The sequence below is a fragment of the Moschus berezovskii genome, chromosome 1 (genome assembly GCF_049115385.1).
Source record: "Moschus berezovskii isolate FMDL1 chromosome 1, NW_MosBer_1.0, whole genome shotgun sequence".
Lineage (NCBI taxonomy): Eukaryota > Metazoa > Chordata > Mammalia > Artiodactyla > Moschidae > Moschus > Moschus berezovskii.
Genome location: NC_142460.1, coordinates 72,039,033 through 72,049,858, shown reverse-complemented (window position 1 = coordinate 72,049,858; position 10,826 = coordinate 72,039,033). Strand labels below are relative to the sequence as shown.

General features: G+C 40.6%; 1 pseudogene; it reads left to right on the top strand.

Annotated features, from left to right (window-relative positions):
- The first annotated feature begins 8,727 nt into the window (after positions 1-8,727).
- On the top strand, positions 8,728-10,259 carry LOC129550493 (beclin-1 pseudogene; annotated as a pseudogene).
- Positions 10,260-10,826: the final 567 nt, after the last annotated feature.

Sequence of the window (10,826 nt, the reverse complement as noted above, 5' to 3'; positions counted from 1 at the left end):
GTTAGCTTTACACAATGCCAGCTTCAACAAAGTCAGGATTCTCTTCCTAAGGAAGGATGGAAAAGAGATATTGGGAAGCAGTTAACCATCTCTGTCATTCCTCCCTTCACTCTCTCCACAAACTTGTTAGCAGATGGAGAACGGATTTGTCTCTTCCCTTCTCCCCTTCAACACATCAGCCACAGAAACTTAAGCACTCAGTTAATCCCTGTGGTAGGGGGTTGTGTGATAGTCTGAGGAACAGAGTTATCTAATTAGGTCAGGTTTATTTTTCCAAATATTGTGGTTTAAATGTGTGACAGTAAACAGGCACTGAAACAAGAATATCAAGTAGTGTCTACACAGATAGTTCTCAAACACGGATCTGTGTCCCTAGTTCTGAAATATTCAGTATACATTTTATATAAATGTCTGTAAGTATTTACATTTTAGCATTAATATTATCCTTTGTCTTCAGCTGAAAAAAATTAAACACATAACCTTTTTTTAATTAATTTATTTTTTATTGAAGGATAATTGTTTTACAGAATTTTGCTGTTTTCTGTCAGACCTCAACATGAATCAGCCATAGGTATACATATATCCCCTCCCTTTTGAAACTCCTTCCCATCTCCCTCCCCATCCTACCCCTCTAGGTTAATACCTTGGCTTTCCTGTATTTCATCTTTATCTTTCTATTAGCTTGGATGCAGTCTAAAGAAAATGGATTTAAGATTATCACTTTTTCATTATGGCCACTCATAGTGCTACATATAGCTTCATGGTCCCATGGATAAAAGTTCTATATTACAGACTTGCCAGTGATTCACAGAGGGTAAAGGAAAAGTCAGAATTCAAACCAAGTTCTGTCTCCTTCAAAAGAGTAAGGATTGAATCTATCAAGAAAAGACATTCTACTCCTTTTACTCCTACTGGGTGAAGATATTCCTTTATTCAACATAACCCTGACTTTGTAATTCCAGTAAAATTATTCCTGTGCCTAGTATGACAATATTTGCCACTGCAGAGATAGGCTTCTACAGAAGCCAATTTATTGCTCATATTTTTACCAAAGAATATGGTGAATATATAACTAATATTTAGTGTTGAGTTGTGGATGCCTTTTTAAAATAAAATTAAGAAGTATACTCCACTGAATTTTTTAGGACATGATGAAACATTTAGATCCTTCAATTCTCAGGTAGTCAAAATAACTAAAAGAATACAGACATCTGATTCTGGTTCAGTTTGGGTGCAGCAACAGGAGGACGGAGAATTTGGGAAGCTAGAAACTTCATGACCCACCTAAAGAAGAAAGTTGCTAGTAGTCCAAACAGATTATTGTCCATACGATTATTCTTTTCCCAGAATCTTAGATATTCAAGAGAAGTGTGAAATGTTAAATTTCATGGGCAAGCTCTCCATTTTCAAAGGATGGCTAATAGCTGAAATTTAACAGTCAGTAATAGATGGACCAAACACAAATCTGGGGGGAAAGTCTGTCCATGAGCTAATAGTTTGCAATGTCGGATTCAGGTTTTATTATATATCAGTTCAGTTCAGTCGCTCAGTTGTGTCCGACTCTTTGCGACCCCATGGACTACAGCATGCCAGGCCTCCCTGTCCATCATCAACTCCCAGAGTTTGCCCAAACTCATGTCCAGTGAGTCAGTGATGCCATCCAACCATCTCACCCTCTGTCATCCCCTTCTCCTCCCGCCTTCAATCTTTCCCATCAAAAGAGTCTTTTCAAATGACTCAGTTCTTCGCATCAGATGGCCAAAGTATTGGAGTTTCAGCTTGAACATCAGTCCTGCATATGCATGTGTAATCAATATTATGTTGGACATCTCATATTCTAAACTATTGTTCCAAAAGAAAAAGAAGAAGGACAGATTTGCAAGTGTGAAATTTCATTTGACTAAAAACAAGACGAGAATTCTTTCCCAGGAGAGAATTTTAAAATTAGTCTCAATGAGCAGGTGTGTGTAACTCTACTGTTTTCAGACTGTAAAAGGACTTAACAAACATGATAAAATATCGCTTTAGAATTATTTGGGCCCTGGGGCAAGAAAAAGGCATTTGGAACCCACTAGAATAACTAGAATATGAAAGGGCAGTAGAAAGTACCAGACACAGAAGTTGATCCCCACTTGAAAAACACAGATGGTTTCCTTAGCAAATTGGTTAAGTTTCATGAAGACTTTCACATTAAATACCCTGTTAGAACTTTCAAAGTGCCAGGAATGGTTCTGATGTTCTGTGGACAAAATGAAAGGAAAGTCCACTCTCATCAAACTTACATTCTTCAGTAAACAAGTCAGTCAGAGCAATAGTGATAGACACTCTACAGAGGATAGAAGAAATCAGACAGAGCAATAAGATGGAGATGTGGGCTCATGGCCCATGGGGTTGGGGAAAGCCTCCTGAGCTCGACCTCAGTGGTGAGAGAGATGAGTTATGAGATGTGCAGTGAAATGGTTTAGCAGGAAGTGAGAGCAACTGTACAACTGTAGAAGCTTTGAAGCAGGGCTTCACGGATTATCACTTGAGTGTAGATCTCTTTACAGAGTATGGTTACAGTCATTTCTAAAAACACATTTTGTCCTAACTTAAAGATGCTGTGAATATGAACAAACACACTGTTAGAATCATGGTTTAGTTGCTCTGAAGCAGTTACTTCCTCACACACACATAAACACACAATACATACTTCAATACTTGCACATAAAATCTATTAATTTCCATTAATGCATTTTTTACATCTATTAAATCTCAACTCATTTAAGAAAGAATTGCATAAGATACAAAATTTCCTTCTCTTTTTTTTCTAGAATAAAAAAATCAATTAGGTTGAAATAAACTTATACATAATAAAAATGGAGGGACTGAAAAAGGGGAAATAAAGACATAGAATCAATTCACTGTGTTCAGTGTTTCCTCTAATAAATTCTTCATGAACTTGCCTTTTAATGATGGTTAGCCTGAAACAGACTTTGAAATAGGATCTGGCTACCACAGATGGATTTACAAGAAAACCCAGAGGCCTCGGAAGAGGCTGTGCTTGATGGGAAAGCCAGGAAACATCTGTGAGTAGGGGAGAATGGTGGGGCTGTGACCAAGTGGCCCTGCCAACTTTCCATTTTGTCTCATGCACACCAGTGTGAGGAATATTCTTGAACACAAAGCACACTACAGGAGTAGAATATGGCCTGCTGCCAGTCCTCAAAGCTGATCTATGCCTAAAGCAACCCCATATCCCACATCCCCTGTCCTGAGTGGTTAACTACCACACATGACTGGCATTTCCTCTACCAATCTCTAAACCCTTTTGGAAACAGGATTCACATGTTCTCTTTGTATCACCATATAGGTATTTTTCTGGTTGTATTTTGGACGATGAGGTATTGTGTGCAGTACATAATTTGATTTCCCTAATCTCTTAGTCTCCTACTCCTGAATAAGTTGTTGTTGTTTTTCCCTTTTTGCTACCTGGTCTTAAGAGTTCCCATATACCCATATTTTTTCTCCTCCTCAAAAAATAAAATTACCCCTGAGAAAAGACCTGATACATTTATTTACCCTAGGGAATAAATTTCCCCTTAAAATGTTCTTCTTGCTCTCTTCTCATGAGAGTTTTCATTGTAGTTAGTCCAACAAAGACTTTGGTGGAAGGGAAACAAAGCAAACAGTACCTAGGACACTTCAATCTTTATCTCTCAGGTATTATGTATACCCCCTTCATGGATTACAGCCTTGTCTTAGTGAAGGGGCTTGCATAACTCAAAGAAACTATGAGCCAGGCTGTGCAGGGCCACCTAAAATGGACAGGTCATAGTGGATAGTTCTGACAGCACATGGTCCATTGGAGGAAGGAATGACAAGCTGCTCCACAATTCTTGCCACAAGAACCACATAAGCAGTATGAAAAGGCAAAAAGATATGACACCAGAAATTGAGCCCCCAGGTCAGAAGATGTCCAATACACTGCTGGGGAAGAGGGAAGAAATAGCTCCAGAAAGAATGAAGAGGCTGAGCCAAAGTGGAAATGATAGTTGTGGATGTGTCTGGTGGTGAAAGTAAAGTCTGATGCTGTAAAAAACAATATTCCTTAGGAATCTAGAATGTTAGGTCCATAAATCAAGATAAATTGAACATGGTCAAGTAGGAGATAGTAAGAGTGAACATCGAAATTTTCAGAATCAGAGAACTAAAATGGACAGGAAAGGGTGAATTTAATTCAGATGACCATTTTATCTACTACTGCAGGCAAGAATCCCTTAGAAGAAATGGAGTAGCCCTCACAGTCAACAAAAGAGTCCAAAATGCAGTACTTGGGTACAATCTCAAAAACAACAGAATGATCTCAGTTTGTTTCCAAGGCAAACCATTCAACATCTGAGTAATTCAAGTCTATGCCCCAACCACTAATGCCAAAGAAGCTGAAGTTGAATGGTTCTATGAACACCTACAACACTTTCTAGAACTAATATCAAAAAAAGATGTCCTTTTCTTCCTAGGGGATTGGAATATGAAAGTAGGAAGTCAAGAGATACCTGGATTAACAGGTAAATTTAGCCTTGGAATACAAAGTGAAGCAGGATTAAAGTTAACAGGGCTTTGTCAAGAAAACATGCTGGTCATGGCAAATGCCCACTTCCTACAACACAAGAGATGATTCTACAAATGGACTCTACACATGGCCACCAGGTGGTCAATACTGAAATCAGATTAATTATATGCTTTGCAGACAATGTTGGAGAAGCTCTATACAATCAGCAAAAACAAGACCTGAAGCTGACTGTGGTGCAGATCACGAGCTCTTTATTTCAAAATTCAGGCTTAAATTGAACAAAGTAGGGAAAACCAGTAGATCATTCAAGTATGACCTAAATCAAATCTCTTCTGACTCTAAATTGAGGTGAGGAATAGATTAAATGGATTAGATTTTGTAGACAGAGTGCCTGAATAACTATGGATGGAAGTTCATAACATGGTACAGGAGACCATGACCAAAACCATCCCAAAGAAAATGAAATGCAAGAGGGCAAGGTGGTTGTTTGAGGAGGCCTGACAAACAGCTGAGAAAAGAAGAGAAGTGAAAGGCAAAGGAGAATAGGAAAGATACACCCAACTGAATGTAGAATTCCAGAAAATATCAAGGAGAGATTAGAACGCCTTCTTAAGTAACAATGCAAAGTAATAGAAGAACGCAATAGGAAGGGAAAGACTAGAGATCTCTTCAAAAAAATCAGAGACATCAAGGGAATATTTCCTGCAAGGATGGGCACAATAAAGGACAGAATCAGTAAGGACCTAACAGAGGCAGAAGAAATTAAGAAGAGGTGGCAGGAATACACAGAATAACTATACAAAAAGTCTTAATGGCCAGCATAACCAAAATGTTGTGGTTACTCACCTAGAGCCAGATATCCTGGAGTGTATAGTCAAGTGGGCCTTAGGAAGCATTACTACCAATAAAACTAGTACAGGTGTTGGAATTCCAGCTGAGCAGTTTAAAACCATAAAAGATAATGCTGTTAAAGTGCTGCACTCAGTTCAGTTCAGTTAAGTCGCTCAGTCGTGTCTGACTATTTGCGACCCCGTGAATGCTAGGCCTCCCTGTCCATCACCAACTCCCAGAGTCTACCCAAACCCATGTCCACTGAATCAGTGATGCCATCCAACCATCTCATCCTCTGTCGTACCCTTCTCCTCCCGCCCTCAATATTTCCCAGCATCAGGGTCTTTTCAAATGAGTCAGCTCTTTGCATCAGGTGGCCAAAGTATTGGAGTTTCAGCTTCAGCATCAGTCCTTCCAATGAACACCCAGGACTGATCTGCTTTAGGATGGACTGGTTGGATTTCCTTGCAGTCCAAGGGACTCTCAAGAGTCTTCTCTAACAACACACTTCAAAAGCATCAATTCTTTGGTGCTCAGCTTTCTTTATAGTCCAACTCTCACATCCATACATGACTACTGGAAAATTCATAGCCTTGACTAGATGGACCTTTGTTGACAAAGTAATGTCTCTGCTTTTTAATATGCTGTCTAAGTTGGCCATAACTTTCCTTCTAAGGAGTAAGCGTCTTTTAATTTCATGGCTGCAATTACCATCTGCAGTGACTTTAGAGCCCAGAAAAATAAAGTCAGCCACTGTTTCCACAGTTTCCCCATCTATTTGCCATGAAGTGATGGGATCAGATGCCATGATCTTAGTTTTCTGAATGTTGAGCTTTAAGCCAACTTTTTCACTCTCCTCTTTCACTTTCATCAAGAGGCTCTTTAATTCTTTTTCACTTTCTGTCATAAGGGTTCTGTCATAAGGGTGCTGTCATGTACATATCTGAGGTTATTGATATTTCTCCTGGCAGTCTTGATTCCAGCTTGTGTTTCTTCCAGCCCAGCATTTCTCATGACGTAGAAAGGGAAAAAGTGGAAATAGTGACAGATTTAATTTTCCTTTGCTCCAAAATCACAGAAGATGGTGATTACAGCTTGAAATTAAAAGACACTTGCTCCTTGGAAGGACAGATATGACAAACCTATATGGTGTATTAAAAATCAGAGACATCACTTTGCCCACAAAGGTCTGAGTAGTCAAAGTTACGGTTTTTCCAGTAGTCATGTATAGATGTGAGAGTTGGATCATAAAGAAGGCTGAGCACTGAAGAACTGATGCTATCAAATTGTGGCACTCCAGAAGACTCTTGAGAATCCCTTGTCCTACAAGGAAAACAAACCAGTCAATCTTAAAGAAATCAACCCTGATTATTGAAAGAACTGATGCTGTAGTTGAAGCTGCAATATTTAAATCACGTAATGTGAAGAGCTGACTCATTTGAAAAGACTCTGATGCTAGGAAAGTTTGAATGCAAAAGTAGAAGGAATTGGTGACAGTGAATGAGATGTTTAAATATCATCACTGACTCAGATGGACATGAATTTGGGCAAACTCTGGGAGACAGTAAATGACAGGAAAGGCTAGCATTGTGTAGTCCATGGGGTCACAAAGAATCTGAAATGACTTAGCAATTCAACAACAACAACAACTTATGTATACATGGAAAGTAAATTTTATAGATTTGTTTAGGTAATACTAGTTTAGTTGCCAAGTTGTGTGCGACTCTTGCGACTCCATGGATTGTAGCCCGCCAGGCTCCCTGTCCATGGGATTCTCCAGGTAAGAATATTGGAGTGGGTTGCCATTTCCTTCTCCAGGGGATCTTCCCAACCCAGGTCTCCTGAATTGCAGGCAGATTCTTTATTGACTGAGCTACAAGGGAACATAAGTTAGGCAAATGCAAATTCAATACACACATAACCAGAATTTAAATATTTCTAGGGAATTCCCTGATAGTTCAGCTATTAGAAACTCCATGCTTCCACTGCCGAGAGCCTGGGTTTGATCTTTGGCTGGGGAACTAAAATCCCACAAGTTACATGTTTCAGTCAAAAATAATAAAAATTAAAATTTCCAGTTCAATCTCAGGTGTCTTGAGTTTTAGGAAATATTTATATACATTAACCCCAAATATTTTTTCTGTCTAGCTTTTCTGCTCCTCAGGAAAATTCCCTCAGTCCATTTTCCTTCCTTCCTTCCTCTCTCTCTCTCACCCCCTTCCTCTTTCTGAGAGTATCAATATGAATCAGGTGCAGGTGCAGGCTAGAGAAGAGTGTTGAAAGTAACCAAATGCATTTAGTAAGAAGAGATTTTTATTAGAAATATGAAGAAAGAACTCTGAGGAAAAAGTGTATGACTGGGAGATTCAGCATTATTACACAAACAAAGGACTATCAGGTACAGCTCTTGAAGGATGACTAGAAAGTCCTATTTGGAAAACAGAGGAATACCAAATCAGATAATAGAGAAAATGTGTGTAAGGCAATAGCCGCTTTAATACCAATGGTAATGCCCATGGAAAAGCATAGGACCCCTGCAGTCAGAGGTAGAGTGTTTGACACTGGGGTAGGAGACAAAGCTGGAAAATGAAAGTTAGGTCATGTACTTAACTTGTCAGCAATAGTCATTGCACCCTTCCAACATGTTGATTGCAAATAAACCATTTTCTGAACTTTTCTTTTAGTCCCGAGACAGATTTCATGGCATCCTGGCTTTTCAACCATATTAATGGCTGGTCTTGCCCTCTCATCCATTGGACTTCTAACTGTTGATTCACCAAGCTTCAGCCCTTCAACCCTTCTCCCCTGGTGTTTTTTTATTCTCTATTGTGAGAGACCCCTTAGCAAACTATCTGAAATCTCCCTCTTAAGCACCAAACTGCCGAGTTTCAATTCCCAGCCTTTCCATGTATTAGCCGAAAGAGCTTTCTCCTCCTTGTTGTCGTATCTGTAAAATAAAGATAGTAACAGGACCTGTCTCAGAGGGAAATTGGGAGTCTGAAATAATTTAAGATGTGTGCAGAAAAGAGTCAGTGGAGCAGGTCTGGCTGCTTATCTCTAGAAAGGCTTTAGACGAGGTTAACCTTGGGCTGGCGTTTGGGGACTGGATTCTGGGAGGGTTCCTAACCGCCTAACCAATTACTTCACTGCACCTAAATTGCTCATGAAAACAATATGGTTTTTCTGAATACCTGCTTTCCTTCTGGGAGTCTGGAATTTTGGCAAGTGCCAGGCACAGGCTACCTATGTGATCACAGTCTAATAAAAATCCTGGGCACTCTCCCCCGGCGGACCGGGAAGTAGCTGAAGGCTGGGCGATGGCAGTCTTGGAAGCCCTGCTGGCAGACAGACCCGAGGCCACGGTACCCCCGTGATAGACCGGATCAGGGTGGCGGGCTCCGGGTCCCGAGGGATGGAGGGATCTAATACATCCAGCAGCACCATGCAGGTGAGCTTCGTGTGTCAGCGCTGCAGCCAGCCTCTGAAACTGGACACGAGCTTCAAGATCCTGGACCTTGTCACCATCCAGGAGCTCACAGCTCCATTACTTGCCATAGCCCAGCTGAAACCAGGAGAGACCCAGGAGGAAGAGGCTAACTCAGGAGAGGAGCCATTTACTGAAACTCGCCAGGATGGTGTCTCTCGCAGATTCATACCCCCAGCCAGGATGATGTCCACAGAAAGTGCCAACAGCTTCACTCTGATTGGGGAGGCATCCAATGGCGGCACCATGGAGAACCTCAGCCGAAGACTAAGTGTCACTGGGGACCTTTTAGACATCATGTCAGGCCAGACAGATGTGGATCACCCCCTGTGTAAGGAATGCACAGACACTCTCTAAGACCAGCTGGACACTCAGCTCAACGTCACTGAAAATGAATGTCAGAACTACAAATGCTGTTTTGAGATCTTAGAGCAAATGAATGAAGATGACAGTGAACAGCTTGGGTTAGAGCTAAAGGAGCTGGCATTAGAAGAGGAGAGGCTGATCCAAGAGCTGGAAGACGTGGAAAAGAACCGGAAGATAGTGGCGGAAGATCTCGAGAAGGTCCAGGCTGAGGCTGAGAGGTTGGATCAGGAGGAAGCTCAGTATCAAAAGGAATACAGTGAATTTAAAAGACAACAGCTAGAACTGGATGATGAGCTGAAGAGTGTAGAAAACCAGATGCGTTATGCCCAGATGCAGCTGAACAAGCTGAAGAAAACCAACGTGTTTAATGCAGCCTTCCACATTTGGCATAGTGGACAGTTTGGTACAATCAGTAACTTCAGACTGGGTCGGCTGCCCAGTGTTCCTGTGGAATGGAATGAGATTAATGCTGCTTGGGGACAGACAGTGTTGCTGCTCCATGCCCTGGCCAATAAGATGGGTCTGAAATTTCAGAGGTATCGACTTGTTCCCTATGGAAACTATTCATATCTGGAGTCTCTGACAGACAAATCTAAGGAGCTGCCGTTCAGGGGGCTGTGGTTTTTCTGGGACAAATTTGACCATGCAATGGTGGCTTTCCTGGACTGTGTGCAGCAGTTCAAAGAAGAAGTTGAGAAAGGCAAGACACATTTTTGCCTTCCTTACAGGATGGATGTGGAGAAAGGCAAAATTGAAGACACAGGAGGCAGTGGTAGATCCTATTCCATCAAAACTCAGTTTAACTCGGAGGAACAGTGGACAAAAGCTCTCAAGTTCATGCTGACGAATCTTAAGTGGGGTCTTGCTTGGGTATCCTCACAGTTTTATAACAAATGACTTTCTTTTTTCCTTAGGAGTTCATTTGCCTTAAAGGCTTTCAATTTTGTTGTTTGCAGAAAAAGAAAGTGTTAAATTTGGGTACTATTAAACAGCATATGTTTACAATACCAAAAGAGAAAAGAAATCCACAAAAGCCACTTTATTTTAAAATATCATATAACAGTTTCCAGAACTACAACATGCCGTGTATAGCATCTGGCCTTTTTCACAGTTTTGACTCTTAACCCCATGCCTTCCTTTCCCTTTGTCCCCTCAAAACAAATAATTTAAGTTTGCTTTTTTTTTTAAACTGAGTTGAATTGAGATTGATGTGTTTTCACTGGCGTTTGTCTCTCTCAACTTCCTGCACTTAGAACATGAACTAGAAACTTTTGTCGCCACTGAGAGGACAAGAAGTTTGAGATGCACAGTTGGATAACACGAGAAAATGACACAAGCTTTGGTCACCATGTGATGTGATCAGAAGCTTGAAATTTAACACTTGGTTCTAAAACTCAATGCCTGCTCTGCTCTGTGTTAAGAGATATGAAATGGTGTTTGATACTGTTTGAGACCTTGGTGGAGAGATTTAATTATTTGTAATAAAAGATCAACTGCAGTCTGAAAAAAAAAAATCCTGGGCACTAATAACTGAGTCTCTAATAACCTTCTCTGTTTGTCAGTATGTCACGGGGGTTATCACTCGAAGCTGGG